Raw genomic sequence first — 15,039 nt, 5'->3', positions numbered from 1 at the left:
TAGTTCTACTTTACTGCCACTTGTTTGGAACATCCCAAGTTATGCAGCCATTTTTTATCCCACGTAGAAACATAGGAAGCTGCTTTGTGCTATTAGTCCATCTGTTGTCTACTGTGACCAGTAGTAGCTGTCCAAGGTTTCAGACGGGGGTCTCTCCCAGTGCTCTCTGAAGATGCTGGGGATTGAAACTGGGACCTTTTGCATGAAAAACAGATGCTCTATCCTTACAGTCCTTCGCCACTGAGATGTAATGAGGTACAAGACATTTGGACAAGGGTGTTTTGCTTTGGAATTAAATTCCAATTACCTGAGAGGCAGAAGAGTTTTCATACAGAAAGTTGTCAGCAGCATCTATGCATTGGAAAGTCCCAGATGGTGGTGAGACATATATGCCTTGGTCCCAAACAGTGAATGATACATGGAATTCATGCAGTTTTCTGCTTATCAGTGACTTCTGCATTGAAAATTTCATTTGGTCTGAAGGGTGCAAAGGTCAAACAGCTGTTTTTGAAGGTATTTTTCACCACCAGTCACTGACATGTAGCTGCATCTTTGTGTCTATTTATTTGCAGCATTTATATGCTGCCCCATAATGTTGTCTGGACAGCTTGCCATATAAATTGTAAAAAACAATTTAAATGCAAAATGAAACATAAAATCAAAGCCACACAAATACATCAAAAGCAAAACTCACCACACTCCCGAAGTTAAAAACACAAAATTAAAAACTGAACTATATAATTTATTTAAAAGGTCTTAGTGAAAAGACTACAGAGATGGTGACAGGCAAGCCTTCCTGGGATGGCTGTTCTGTAACTGGAGTGCCACTACTGAAAAGGCCTTGTAGCCCCAGCCTTCATTATGCATTTTGTATGCATAATTGGGCTAGGAGATGGTATCTCATAATGCAGCCTGGATCAACAGCTCTATAAGAAGAAGCTATGGAACTTTCTAGAGGAAGTATTGCTGGAGGATATCCACTGTTACCTGTGATAGCATCTTATTGCTTCTGCATTATCCTAGCTCAAAGTTTTATATTGCTCATCATCAAAGTATCATTGCAAAGTGTCATGGCATCTAAGCTAGAACCAGGCCTTCCCAGTAATCTGGGATGAGTTCTGTCCAGTTCATGTTTCTCCAGTGACAAAAGGCTCTTTAATTCAGGAGAGCCTTCTAACAGTAGAACAGTGAGTCAGGTGATCCTATGCCCTTGAGATCTATTCCAGATGGTTGGGAGACCTTTTGGAACAGCAGAGGGCTACAGAAGGGAGGGGGGGGATGTTGAAGATCACCTTGTTCCCTGTTCTGCTGATGGAAGTCTCCATTGGACCAAAGAGTCTTCTGTCAGTGGAGGGACACCAATTGGATACAACCCTGTGCCTTTACTATAGCACATAATTGAGTTTTTCATGGCTGTGTATGCAACTGTATTTTGTTTCTTCTGAAAAATAATTTTTCCTTATTGTTTATTCATAATACTGTTTCCATGAAAAAACTGCTGTTTTATAGTACTTTCACACAATACAAATTAGCCTTGAATTGGCCTAATTCAAACAGGTTTTACATCTTTTTGCACCTTCGGACATCTGTTCTCAGATCACTATCTTAATAGGTGACCAGCATGTAATTGGCACATACACATGGAACAAATAACTCAATTCCTTAAATTCCTTGATCTTCTAATGCATTGGATTAAATGCCATCTTACCCTTCAGCTTTATAAAATGTTTTGAAAACTCCTAACATTTTATAATACAGGATAATAGGACAGAAGAGACACTCATTAGTCCGGTTGCCAATTAATTTTAGCTGTTTTACTTAAATTTGAGTTATGCTGAGCCATTAAATAATTTATTTCTACATCTATATTTTAAACCTCTTTTATTATACAAGAATAAACATCATATTAGGACTGCCTTTGAAAGAAGAAATGTACACGTGTGTCATAAAAGGAGAATGATGGTTCTGTAGTCCTTTCCTTCTAGTGAATTGCTTAGGATAATGAACATTATTATTTATTTAAAATGATATGTTAGTCAAATAATGCAAATGGACCAACAATCTTTGCAAACATTTCCCCAAGCTACCTTTACAAAGCTGCAAACACAGTTGTTTTACATCAGTATTGCTTTGATTTGAGGTTATGATTATTCCTGTCAAATAGTGTGTTATTTCACACAAGGATATGATGACATTAAAAGCAGCTTAGCATCATTAGTAACTTTATTATAGTATGCTATTGTAGGGAAACTGTTCAGTATATACTGCAGCACCTATTATTTCTGCTGACAATTCTATACATGAATAAATCTTCCAGTGAGGAAAATTGTAAGATGGCCTTTTAGATTTCGTATGAGATACCAGAATGTAACTTTGTGAGAGAAGAAAATATATTGTGATTAGCGAAAGGGCTGTAGCTTAGTGGAAGAACATCCGCTTTGTGTGCAGAAAGTCCCAGGCATGGCCGTATTAAGACATGCTGAGCACCTAAGCCATGTCAAGATTCAAAGGCCCCCACACCATAAAAAAGAAAGAGAAAAAAGTGTATTACATTATAATTGAAAGGGTAATGAAAAAATAAATAGTAAACCCTTATGTGTGCATATTTACATAGGCAAATATGCAGTGAAAAACAACTAAACAAAACATACTTGCAGAATGTTTTATTTACATTATCAAACATCTTGATTTCCCAATTAGCATATATGAAACTGAAGACCACAGCCCCTCCTCTGACAGCGTCTGTCATTCATTCCTATACAGACGTAGCTCCTTACAAGCCACAACCTGAAAGGAGAATCAGATTTTGCAATGGCACAGCTATATATAAAATCATATTATTTTGCAAATTCTGGCCCGTACAAGGGTCTCAGATTGGGGTGTCAAAAGGACAATTACTGGATTCCACCTATCTCCTCAAAATACATATTTGTCTTGCACGTATTTTCCAGTACAGCCCCCCATTTACAGGCCTGTGTGGTCGTATATGGAGGAGTGGGAAAGTGGCGAGCCTATTCTTATCTTGAAAAAAATCTACCTTTGGGAAGCTGGAATGTTATGTGACAGTACCAAATACAGTAAGGATGGGAAACCTGTGGCCCTCCAGATGTTGTTAGACTCCGATGAACCTCAGTCACCATGACCAATGGTCAGGGATTATGGAGCTGTAGTCCATCAATATCTGAAGGGCAAAAGCTTCCCACTCCTGAATCAGAGGAAGTATGGCATTCAAATCAAGTGCTCCTGGTCAGTCGTAAGGCAAATCAGGGAATAGGGATACAGCCTGTGCTGGATGGGGTTACACTCCCCCTGAAGACACAGGTTTGTAGTTTGGGTGTGCTCCTGGACTCAGCGTTAAATTTGGAGTCCCAGGTTTCTGCAGTGGCCAGGAGTGCTTTTGCACAATTAAGATTAGTGCGCCAACTGCGCCCGTTCCTTGAGCTGTCTGATCTGGCCACGGTGACACATGCCTTAGTTACATCCCGTTTAGATTACTGTAACGCGCTCTACGTGGGGCTGCCTCTGAAGACTGTTCGGAAACTTCAGTTGCTACAATGTGCTGCAGCCAGAATGCTAACTGGGGCTGGTTACAGGGACCGTACTACCCCCCTGTTAAAAAAAGCTCCACTGGTTGCCAGTCTGTTTCCGGACACAATTCAAAGTGCTGGTGTTGACCTATAAAGCCCTATGCGGCTTAGGTCCAGGCTATTTATCAGACCATATCTCCCTGTATGAGCCTGCCCGGGCCCTGAGATCCTCAGGAGAGGTCCTTCTCTCAATACCCACATCTTCTCAAGTACGACTAGTGGGGACGCATGAGAGGGCCTTCTCAGTCGCTGCCCCTAGGCTTTGGAATTCCCTTCCTAGGGAGATAAGAATGACCCCCTCTTTGCAGTCCTTCCGCCGACAAGCAAAGACCTTCCTATTCCAACAAGCCTTTGGAATTGAAGGCTAAGGATAGGGCATGAAGGGTGCTGCATTGCTAATGTCTATTATATCATTTTTAAACTAGTTTGAACTTTTTAAACTATGTGTGTGTATGGTTTTAATATTGGAAATAGTTTAATCTTATTTTAATGTAGACTTTGTATGTTTTTAATTATATGTATTTTTTATCTGGAAGCTGCCATGAGTTCCAGTTTTGGAAAAATGGCAGGGTATAAATAAAGATAATGATAATGATAATGATGATAATGATAATAATAATAATAATAATAATAAAAATCAGGTGATGGATGTATCATGGAGCTCCCCTGTTCCCCTGGCAGACATCTCTGTTGCAAGAAAACTATTATCAAAACCTGTTTTAGGTTCCCTAGAAATCTTTTTGATTTTTCACCAGAAACGTCCACATTCACTTGGAAGTGAAATAGTTTGGAAACCTAGGGATGTACAGAATTTTATCAGTCATCTTACTTGCCCATTGTCAGTCTTTTTGGCTCCCATCATAATTTCTCACATGTTTTGCCTGAATAGAGAACCTGAAATTTAACTTTTAGCAAAATTGAGTAGGAACCCTACTTCAACCATCAACTCCTTTAGGCATTGCTTGGAAATTTGGGAAGAGGATGCATCAATGTGAAGTCAAAAATATTTATAATGGAATGTTATCCTTTAGCCTCAACATAGGACATTCACCGAGAAGCGCACAGCTGTTTTTTTTTTCCTTCACAGGGTATTGTTGGCCACTTTTTAATGATACTATTATGACTTTGGCAGAGACTGAAAATTTGAGAAACTGGGATTACTCAGATGTGTTAGAAAGCATCACATTTGCCCAAGAGGGGCACCACAAGGTCATTACAAAATCAGACAAGTAAATCAAGAACAACCCCTCAAACATTCAGCTGTAGGTAGTTTGTAATTTTAGCATTCCTTCACATGAGAAATGCATAAGCAAAGATTTAACAAATGAATTATTTCAGTCTTCCACTAGAAGGCAGCATAATCAAGCAATTCAACTGATTGGATATGCTTCAATCTGTCTAGAAATAGAGAACCATACAAAGAGATTAAAATGAAATGAATTGTGTGAAGACTATGCATGTGAAAATTGGTAAAATCAATAGACAAGAACTAATTATGGTATTTTGGCCACAGTATCCAATACATTTGTAAGACTCACTCAGGGCATGCACATATTTTTTCCAGTGTTTGATCACTTAAGAGTTGAATATCAAGAAATATATTGGAACCTGGAATATTCTATATGCTTCTGTTTGAACAAGACTTTATCATAACACTGGCCAGTCCTAGTCTCTACATACTCCAGATGTTAAATGAGTTTGAATCTGAAATGTGCTCCAAACTGAAAGTTATGATTACTGCCTACAATAAGCAATTCTGGCACTGGCCTTATTGTCTACTCCAGAGGTATAAAAAGGGGAAAGAGTACATAGAGATCTGGCTACATTTTTGCTGGTACCTGAGCAATGTTGGCAAGCCATTGGAAAACAGTGGGCTTCTCTGTAAAGGGATGGATTGCCCGGGTTTGGCAACTTGTGTTCCATGAAAAGTTCATGCAGCATTGCAAGGCCAGCAAAGCCCCCAAAATTAAAAACAGATTTGAGGACACTTGGATGCCCTTCATAATGTATATTGGCACCCAGGACCATAGGAAGTTGCCTTACACAAAGTCAGCTCATTGGTCCATCTAGCTCAGTATTGCCTACATTGACTGGCAGCAGCTATCCAGGATTTCAGACAGAGTTCTCTCCTAGCTCTATTTGAAGATGCCAGAGATTAAACCTGGGACTATCTGCATGCAAAGTAATGGCCCTAGCCCAAGTCATAGTAAAGATGCGCCAGTGCTAAGTCCACCTTCAGAACAGAGAATGCTCTGGAAAGTTGATGGATTTGTTAAAGGCCAGTTGTGTCTGTGGAGAAGTGGGAATCAGAGAGTTAGAATATGTACTGAGAAAATAGACATTGTACTTTAATGTTTGTTAAAGTTGGTATAGTTTATTTTTGTAAAACAGATTTATTGTAAATAATAAGGACTTTTTAAAAAGTGATTCCACATAGCAAAATCCTTCCAAAAGGTCTTTTCATGACTAACACTTTGGGCAACTGTACCACTTTCCTTATGGGTAGTGGCCTGGTCATGGGGGTTTGCAACGTTGGGTAGGAAGGGGAATCTTAACATATTAGCCTTTTCTCCCGGGATGCTTATTTTCTTTATATTTACAGAAAGTCAATATGCAAATAAAATACAGTTACAAAGGCTGTATGTGAAATCAGAAAATGATCAGATAGATTTTATGAAGGGGCTAGAGTAGGGCATAAGACAGGAGCAGCAGGGATAGGTAACAGTCCACATCTCCAGAAGCTGGTCCTTAAATGCACCACTCTTTAGTGCATCAGTGCTGAGCATTTTATAAATTGGGTCACATCAGTGGAGCACAAAGGGGAACTGAACAGCTATTATGTACAGTAGCCACTTCTCTGATTGCAATCAATGTTTCAAATTAGAGTGCTCTTCTGGCTTGAGCTCTGTTACAAAAAAAGTTCTTGTCATGTTGAGTTAAAGATGGCCAGACACACAGCATCCAGGTGCCCTGATTATTTCTTAGCTCTCTTTATTTTGTTTTATTTTCCATTTGAGGTTCCAATTCCACAATATTTACACACTTTCAGATCCCAAGTTAGTGGAACTTAATTGCAAGCAATGCACTGTATGCATTGATGTGTGTGTTTGGGGGAGGCTGGCTAGTGTGTAGATGGGTTTGACTTTCCAGAACAGGACTGGATGAGGTAGCCCTTTCATATGTTCCAACTCTACATATATAAACAGATTCTGAGATGTGCATTTCTGGAGTATTGGGGATGGGAGGAGAGGGAAGGTACCTTTTTATGATATGTTGTTGCATTAGGAAGGTGGGGTTTGTGTACTTGCCTAAAGGGCGAAGAGAGATCAGAGGAGGGATGGTGCTTTTTGATTCCTCTAAGTTAGCCTTCCCCAACCTGGTGCCTTTTAAATGGGTTAGACTACAACTCCCACCATCCCAAACCATTGACAGTGCTTGGCTGGTGCTCATGGGAGTTGTAGTCCAAAATGTCTGATGGTACCAGGTTGGGGAAAGCTGCTTTAAGTGGTAAACACCTCTATCCTGCTGAGCACTCTGAACACAAACAGGGCATAGACTCTAGACACTCCGAGAACACTTTGCAATCCTTCTCCCTTCCTTCCCTAAGGGAAGAAAGTCCATGTAGGCAAAGAACAATCCTGCTGGCCTTTGTAAAACCCTAGTAGTGGTCTCTGGATGTGCAACATGGTTGCAGAGAGAATTTTCATCACTGTGCAGACAGACTTTCACTGTTTAGGGCCTTTATGTGACAGTATTTAATGAAGTGGATGTTTGTGCTGTAAGTCATGCTGTTTGACATGGAGCTGTTTTTCTTCATGGTGGAATATCCAGAATGGAAAGGAAGACTTTATTATACAGCCACGAGAGTGGCTGTATACTATAGCCAGTGTAGATTTTTCACATTCCGCAATGTTAAATTGAAAATAACCCCATGCCATTCTGATGCTTCCCATAAGCTCATTTCAAAACAAAACCTTACAAAACTTATAGTCCTGAACTCAGAAACGCTTGCTTAACAACCCTGTAAATAATCATGGTGATACACAAACAGTCAGAGAGAATAGAGAGTTCAAAGTCTAAAAAGAGAGGAAAAAAACCCCAGAGCCCTTTTGGACTTTTTTCTGTCAGAGTTCTCATAATCTGTTGAAATTAATTAAAAATCAGCCATGTTCACAGAGTACCTGTAATCCTATTACTGACCTTACCCCATACTCTCACCTTTATCTTCTTGAGTTTAAAAGTTAAAAAAAAAATGCCTGGCTGATTTTTAACTAATGTAATAAATTTTGCATTGAACTGAATGATAATGTTGGGCATGCTCACTAAGAACCAACTGTCAGAGTTCTAAAAGCCAGACTCACGGCTGCTTGGCTTGGCTAATCAGGGGGCCACACCCACACCAGACTTTAATTTCACTTGAGACAGTCATGGCTTCCCTCAGAGAATCCTGGGAAGTGTAGTTTGTGAAGGGTGCTGAAAGGAGACTCCTGTTCCACTGAGAGAGCTCCAGTGGCCAGAGTGGTTTAACACTCAGCCACTCTGATTGAAAGTCTGTGAAGGGAACAGGGCATCTCCTAGCAACTCTCAGCACCCTTCACTAACTACACTTCCCAGGATTCTTTGAGAGAAGCCATGACTCTCCAAAGTGAAATAAAGGCCTGGTGTGGATGTGGCCAGGGACAGCTTAGGTTTAAATTTGGGTGGGAGGCTACATGTGCCTGCTGTAGAATAAAAAGGTGGGGGAAACGCTGAAAAGCAATGATACTGTTCACAATGTTTTCCTTTTGGAAAGGTAAGGGTTTTCCCCTCTGCCCAGTGCCCACCCACCCAATTTCCACCCCTCCCCCTTCTCCTACTCTCCCTGCCCCTCCCGCAGGGCAGTGTTGGACAATGACCTGGGATACTAGGGTTCAAATCCTCACACAACCATGAAGCTCACTGGGTGACCTTGGGCCAGTCACTGCCTCTCAGCCTCAGAGGAACGCAATGGTAAAACCACTTCTGAATACCGTTTACCATGAAAACCCTATTGAAAGGGTCGCCGTAAGTCAGGATCGACTTGAAGTCCATTTCCATTTTCAAACATAATTGCATAGAAATAAATCTCTTTGAAATAAAAAAGTATGCAAATGATCAAACACATACTCCCTTCTCCTCCCTCCTATCCCCTCCCTCTTGCCCTTTCACTCCCCCTTCCTTTACCCCTCCCTCCCCATCCCCATCCCTTTCCAATGCCCTCCTCCCCCTTCCCCCTCCCCCCTCCCCTTCCTCCCCATGGTCAGTTTTACCTATCTTAAGCATGATTGCACGGAAGTAAATACTGCTGAACTCTATAAGCATTCAAATGATCAAACCTGCCCCCCTCCCTCTTCCTTTGCCCCCTCCAATCCGCTCCTTCTCCCTTCCCCTCCTCCTTCCCCATGGTCAGTTTTACCTATCCTAATCATGATTGCATAGGAGTAAATTCCATTGAACTCAATAGCATGAAAATGATCAGACCTGCCTTTCCCCTCCTTCCCCTCTCCTCTCCCTTCCTCCTCCCCTCCCCTCTTCCTTCTTCCTCCTCCCCTGCCCTCCCTCTTCCCCGGTCAGTTTTACTTATCTTAAGCAAGATTGCATGGGAGTAAATCTCACTGAAATCAATAAACATGCAAATGATCAAACCTGTTCTTCTCCCTTCCCCCTCCTGCCTGCTCCCATCCCCCTCCTTCCCTCTACCCTTCCTCCCTTACCTCCTCTTCTCCCCCCCCATCCCCTGTGGTCAGTTTCACCTATTCTAAGCATGATTGCAGGGCAGTAAATCCCACTTAACTCAATAAGCATGCAAATGATCAATCCATTCTCAGCAAACTTGCACAGGATCACATTTCTTACCTCCCAGATTAAAAAGCAGAGAAATTCACTAATGGGCAAAAAAACCTTGTGGTTTGTACCTATAGCCCAAATTACCAAATTACCAGATACCAAATTATTTATCAAATTCTTCCAAGCTACACAGGAAGTGGATTGGACTGTGAAACACCAACCCAAATTGTGTTTGCAGTTTGACAAATCTGTAGGGCAGCACATTATCTCAGAGAAGAGGTCAGGTCTCCTGCTGCATTCACTAAAGCTGCCCAATTTCCCTGCTTTTTAAAGTTTGATAGAAATATCTGTTGGCTATAGGCACATTCTTAAACCACAAGGTTTTTTGCCTATTAGTGAATTACATAGTGGGCCTGATATTTAGTTTGTATCCCCATCCCATCGTTCACCAATGCTATTTGTCTGACAGCCTGTTGGTTTGCCCTTTGTTGCCTTCTACCTCTTCTAGATGTCTTTTTTCATTTGTGTTTCCATTTCTCTTAGTGACTAGTAGGCATTTTCTGATGATTCCTCAGCTGATTATATAGATTTCACTCTTCCTGCCCCCATTGGTTTTGCAATGTTCTAAGATGCAACTGAAGCGTAGAAACTTGAAACTGTTCATTTTTAGAGTTTTTTTTAATAGCTTGGTGACTAAGAGCTATGATCTAGGAAAACCAATGTAGTGTAGTGGTTAAGGTATTGGACTAGAACCTCGGAGAGAAGAGTTCGAATCACCACTCATGAAGCTAACTGGGGAACCTTGGACCAGTCACCAACTCTCAGCCTAATCTAACTCACAGTATCTAGAAAGTATCAAGAAGCAAGATCTTTCTTTCTGTGTAGTCTTCTTGAGCTGTCTGTTTAGCTTTGGCTTATTCATCCATTTTGTGTGGTTGATAAATGTTGATGAAATTGGAAACAGCACTAGCTAAATTGTATGAATGACCTGAACATATAAAATTGAATTTAATTAACTGAGTTGTTTAAGAAATGAGGAAAGGCATATGAAATAAAATGTATCTGGGAGACTAATTCTTCTGACAATAAGCCAAGATTTCCAACCTAAGGTTTCTCAAATATTTGAAAATGTAATAAATAGCTGAATAAACCTCTATTTGTTTCTTATCTGTTATCAGCCTATGTTATCTCTGCCTATGTCCAAAACAGTATTATCATTTACATTACAGGCAGTGGATCAAGGAACATTTTGAAATGTGTGAATACTAGTGAATGTGAAATAATCATGAAAGGTATATAGCAGTGTTTGATCATACATTCTATTAAAACTATTGATTGTCTGTTTTAAAATACACGAATGTTTTCCTGCCCAATGGCTCCAAGCATATGAAGAAGCCATGACCAAGGTTTGTGGGTCCCTGTCTACACTGTAACTTATGCCACCACCCTAAGCATCTTTACTCAGAAGCACCATTAGGCCTTGTAGGTCATGCAAATCAATACACAAATGCATTCCTTTTTGTGTCATGTGAGTGTGTGAATGAGTATGATTTAGTGATGAAAACACTAAATGGAAATGTCATCTCTGAAGTCTACCTAGATTGTAACAGTGCAATCAAATGGTGATGATTAATAAAGCATATAGCTTGAGGCTACATAATGTATAGTTTGACCAGTCTAGGTCACTTTTATATTACAGTTTCAGTTTGCTTCCTTTCCTTTCCAATTACTCCCCAGTATATTGTATGACCTCTGTTTCACACCGTGCCATACACAGAAACTAGTTATTTAAATTATTGCTGAAAAGACATCCAGGTATGGTAAAATCTCCATTTATTTACTTTGGTGAAAGCAGAGTAATTAGTGTATAATGTCTCAGGAGCACAGTCCAAGTTATATGTTATCAACTTGCCCCCTGTTTTAATATTTATTTTCAGACATAGATTTTGTCGCTGATCTGCTCTAACAAATAAAGTGAATGAACTCCATCACCATGTATCAGAGGGATGGCTGTGACCTTTACAACTGCCGCGTCAGAAGAATCCCAGGAAATATATATTCTTGGTGCATTTAATAACAACACTACTGTGAATTAGTTAATATTGTCATGCCTCGACATCATCAAAATATAGCACTGGGAATGTGGGTGAAAAGTTCACAAATATGAAAACAGCAGAGTATGTGCTGGGTCATTTTCTCCATCTCTGTGCCAGATGGGTGATTTAGCTGTAGGATGGCTTTATTTAAAGGATCGATGTCATCTTTAAAATCATGCCAGAGACTGAAAACACTATTCCTGCTTATAATTATAATTATGAGGAGGCTTGAACATTACAGTAACTGGAAGTGCTATTGAAAAAAAGGGGGGATACCTACTTTTTAACAGTTGAATTATTTCATGTAATTTACAGATATTTTTAATAGTTCATTTCATTAATTTCTTTACAGATGCCAACACTCATCTCCTTCACTGAGTATTTTTTCTATAAATATATATCTACTAAAAGTTCTAATGAGGTTGTTTTTTTTAAAAAAAATGATCATGTTATTTTAACCATCTTCCAATGAAATATTTTAATCACACAATTAGAAGTTTAGTTTGACAGTCTCTCTTTTTCAAGTCAAGTCAAGTGAGAATCGGGAGCTGTCATTTAACACAAGTTACAAATAAATGCACTTAAGGGTCATGATGGTTGCATTCACATACTTTTGTTTTTCTTTTCTTTCCTTGGTGCATGGTCTGGTTTCAGATTTTTTTCATAGCAATTACTACCATGATCAACACCCTCCTGAGGGCAAACTAAGGTTTTTTTGCTTTCGTTTGTGTCCTTGGCAAAATAAATAGTATGCTATTCTTCCTCCATACAGTCATCTCTTCATCCATCCTGTTCTGGTTCTGAGGTTTGTCGAGCTGTAATAGATCTGCTTTTTCCTCTTCCTCTCATTAACTGGTTATCCACTGCCAGAGATCTTCTCTCATTCTATCCCAACTGGTCTGAATTGCTACTGGGATAATTTGCTTAGGCCTTCTTCATATCCCCAGGGGCTCAGCCTCACCATCTTTCATTTCTTCATCCCGTTGCTGCTCAGCAAATCAACTATGTGCCCTAAGAAATAAAGGATTGAGAGTCTCTTTTGTTCACTAAGCAGCCATGTGTGAATCCTCAACATGGGGAGAGGAATCATGCTGGTGGTTGGAGATCTGCAGCAGAGTTTCCCACCATTCCTTAAGCCCTGCTGGCCTTCACCAGCCAGGGTGAAAGGTGTTGGTGTTGGGGGACCATTTACCTCCCATTGCTTGTGGGCCAGCAAAGTTTCCACCTGTATTTGGAGGCATATCGGGGGAACAAGGGAGTCAGGAACAAGGGATCCTGCAGCTCCTCCAATGTCCTGATATTCCTTCCAACCACTTTTGTTTTCATCTGCACTGATGGTGGAGCGCTACCAGCAGGGCTTCCATAGTGGCATAAAGGGAGTCCCTCTAGTAGTGGACCTTCCTCTCCATCTGAAGACCTCTTTCTCTGCCCATGGAGAGGGATGCTCTGAATATACTTTGGCCTATGGGATGTCTTCCCACAAACCATAGTTCAAGGAAAGGCTGATTTAAAAAGATAATCTGGTCCAAATGCATACATTCATATAACATAAATCTCCTAATGTTAAACCTGTTACAGGGCTGATTGATTTTAAGTGGATTCCAGATTTACTCTATTGTGTAAACACTAAGCAATAGGTCCATTACTCAGGCCTATTCCCTCACCCCCTACTTTTGTCTGATTCATAGAGAACATTCATACTCTTTACTTTCTTTTTTTCTTTGTTGAAGCTATAGATCCCATGTTGAGCTAAATAGGTTACATTCCATGATCTACAACCCATTCAGCCTTGTTATCTTGGCCCCTAAGCCCCTAAATGCTGCCTGCTAGGCTAGAGAGTATTCCTTCCCCAGCACTTACCATCATCATTGCTTACACACAGAAAGAAATCCCCAGTAGCACATTGACTATATTTGGTCAAACTAATTGGGATTTTCTTCCCATTGTGTGTGTGTGTGTTTAAGGAAATTGACCTCTTTTTGGAGCGGAGGGTGGAAGGATGCACAAGTATATTTAAAATCCTGCATTTAGTTTTCATTATCTTTTTAGCAAAATGTTGGTATGAAAAACGATGTTCCTGATACTAAGTACAGTATCCTGTCACTTTTCTTGTAAGAGAAATAGGAAAAATACAAAAAAAGTTTTAAGGGGGGCATTGTTGTAAAGCAGTACAAATACATGAAATGTAAACCAAATTTATCACTCTCTTAAATTATTGTACCAATTAGGCTGCCTTGGCACTTGGCAATAGGAATTTTCCACATTTATGAAGTTTGCTACTGTGTATTTCCAGACACTGTAAATAATATACCATTGCTTATAGAGTTATAAACTCTTACAGAACAAAGGCACACAAGCACACATGAAATATCACATGCTTGCCTCCTTGGGACTGCTAAGGTGCTATATTAGCTTCTATGGCAGGATCACACAAAAACCTTTACTAATCTAATTTTCTAAACTACAGCAAAAATAAATAAATAAATGGTTTTCATCAGCACTTGACAGACAGAAACTTTATCTGAGCAAAATTACGGAGCCGATAGTTGAGGCTTTAATAAAAGGTCTTTCCTCAAGATTAAGAGAGTTTTCAAAACATGTAAGACCTGTACTTTGTCATCTACACATAAATGCAAAATGTCAAAAAAAATCTGATGTGGTGAAAAAATTAGAATATTATGCTAATCTCAGTTAGAGCCTCCTTCACTACTGAAATGCCACATGTCTGAATCCTCTTGCTTATCTCCATTCCTGCATCCCTGATGGAGACCTGGGATCAGTGTACTTCTGAGCAAAATGTGATCAGATGTTTATACCTTTGGTTCTCCGAGACATTTGGATAAAGGCAATTGCACAGTACAGATATTTGTGCAGCAGTCTTTAATTATTTATTATTTGATTTATATCCCGCCCTTCCTCCCAGCAGGAGCCCAGGGTGGCCCAGGGATTTCTTGTAAATCACTGAACCTTCATTCATGAATGATAAGTAGTTAAAAGATGTTGAGGAGCTTGAATAAAGTCTGATGTGGTAGCTGGGAGTTTAGATCAATGGCTTAAATTACAAACCAGTCTAAACACAATTCCTTGTAAAGTCTCATAAACTTCCAAGATAAAGTGGATTCAGACAGCCACTTTCTTCTGTACATAAGCAGCTGTGGCCCTTCTCAGCCACATAAGTGCATGCAATCTCATGAAAAAATACTAGTGATACTAGGCTGTATCTGGATGGATAAAAGTAAAGGTAAAGGTGTTCCCACACTTATAGTGCAAGTTGTTTCTGACTCTTAGGGTGACATCTTGCGACGTTTACTAGGCAGACTGTATATATGGGGTGGGATTGCCAGTTCCTTCCCCGGCCTTTCTTTACCCCCCAGCGTATGCCGGGTACTCATTTTACCAACCACGGATGGATGGAAGGCTGAGTGGACCTCAACCCCTTTTACCGGAGATTCGACTTCCTCCTTCCTTTGGAATCGAACTCCAGCTGCGAGCAGAGCTTTGGCTGCATTACCGTGCTTATCACTCTGCGCCACGGAGGGTCTGGATGGATA

At 40.2% G+C, this 15,039-nt stretch overlaps 1 long non-coding RNA gene across 1 annotated transcript in view; it reads left to right on the top strand.

Moving 5' to 3' along the window:
- The window catches only part of LOC133363817 (uncharacterized), a 74,350-nt gene extending 61,620 nt beyond the window's left edge, over window positions 1–12,730 (top strand). The window contains exons 3-4 of the long non-coding RNA XR_009757774.1: window positions 10,622–10,684; window positions 11,330–12,730. This is a non-coding gene — a long non-coding RNA (uncharacterized LOC133363817). The remainder of the gene's footprint in view (window positions 1–10,621; window positions 10,685–11,329) is intronic.
- The last annotated feature ends 2,309 nt before the right edge of the window (window positions 12,731–15,039 follow it).

The sequence above is a fragment of the Rhineura floridana genome, chromosome 9, assembly GCF_030035675.1.
Source record: "Rhineura floridana isolate rRhiFlo1 chromosome 9, rRhiFlo1.hap2, whole genome shotgun sequence".
Classification (NCBI taxonomy): domain Eukaryota; kingdom Metazoa; phylum Chordata; class Lepidosauria; order Squamata; family Rhineuridae; genus Rhineura; species Rhineura floridana.
The sequence above is the reverse complement of the archived record's forward strand: the minus strand, read 5'-3'. Positions and strand labels throughout refer to the sequence as shown.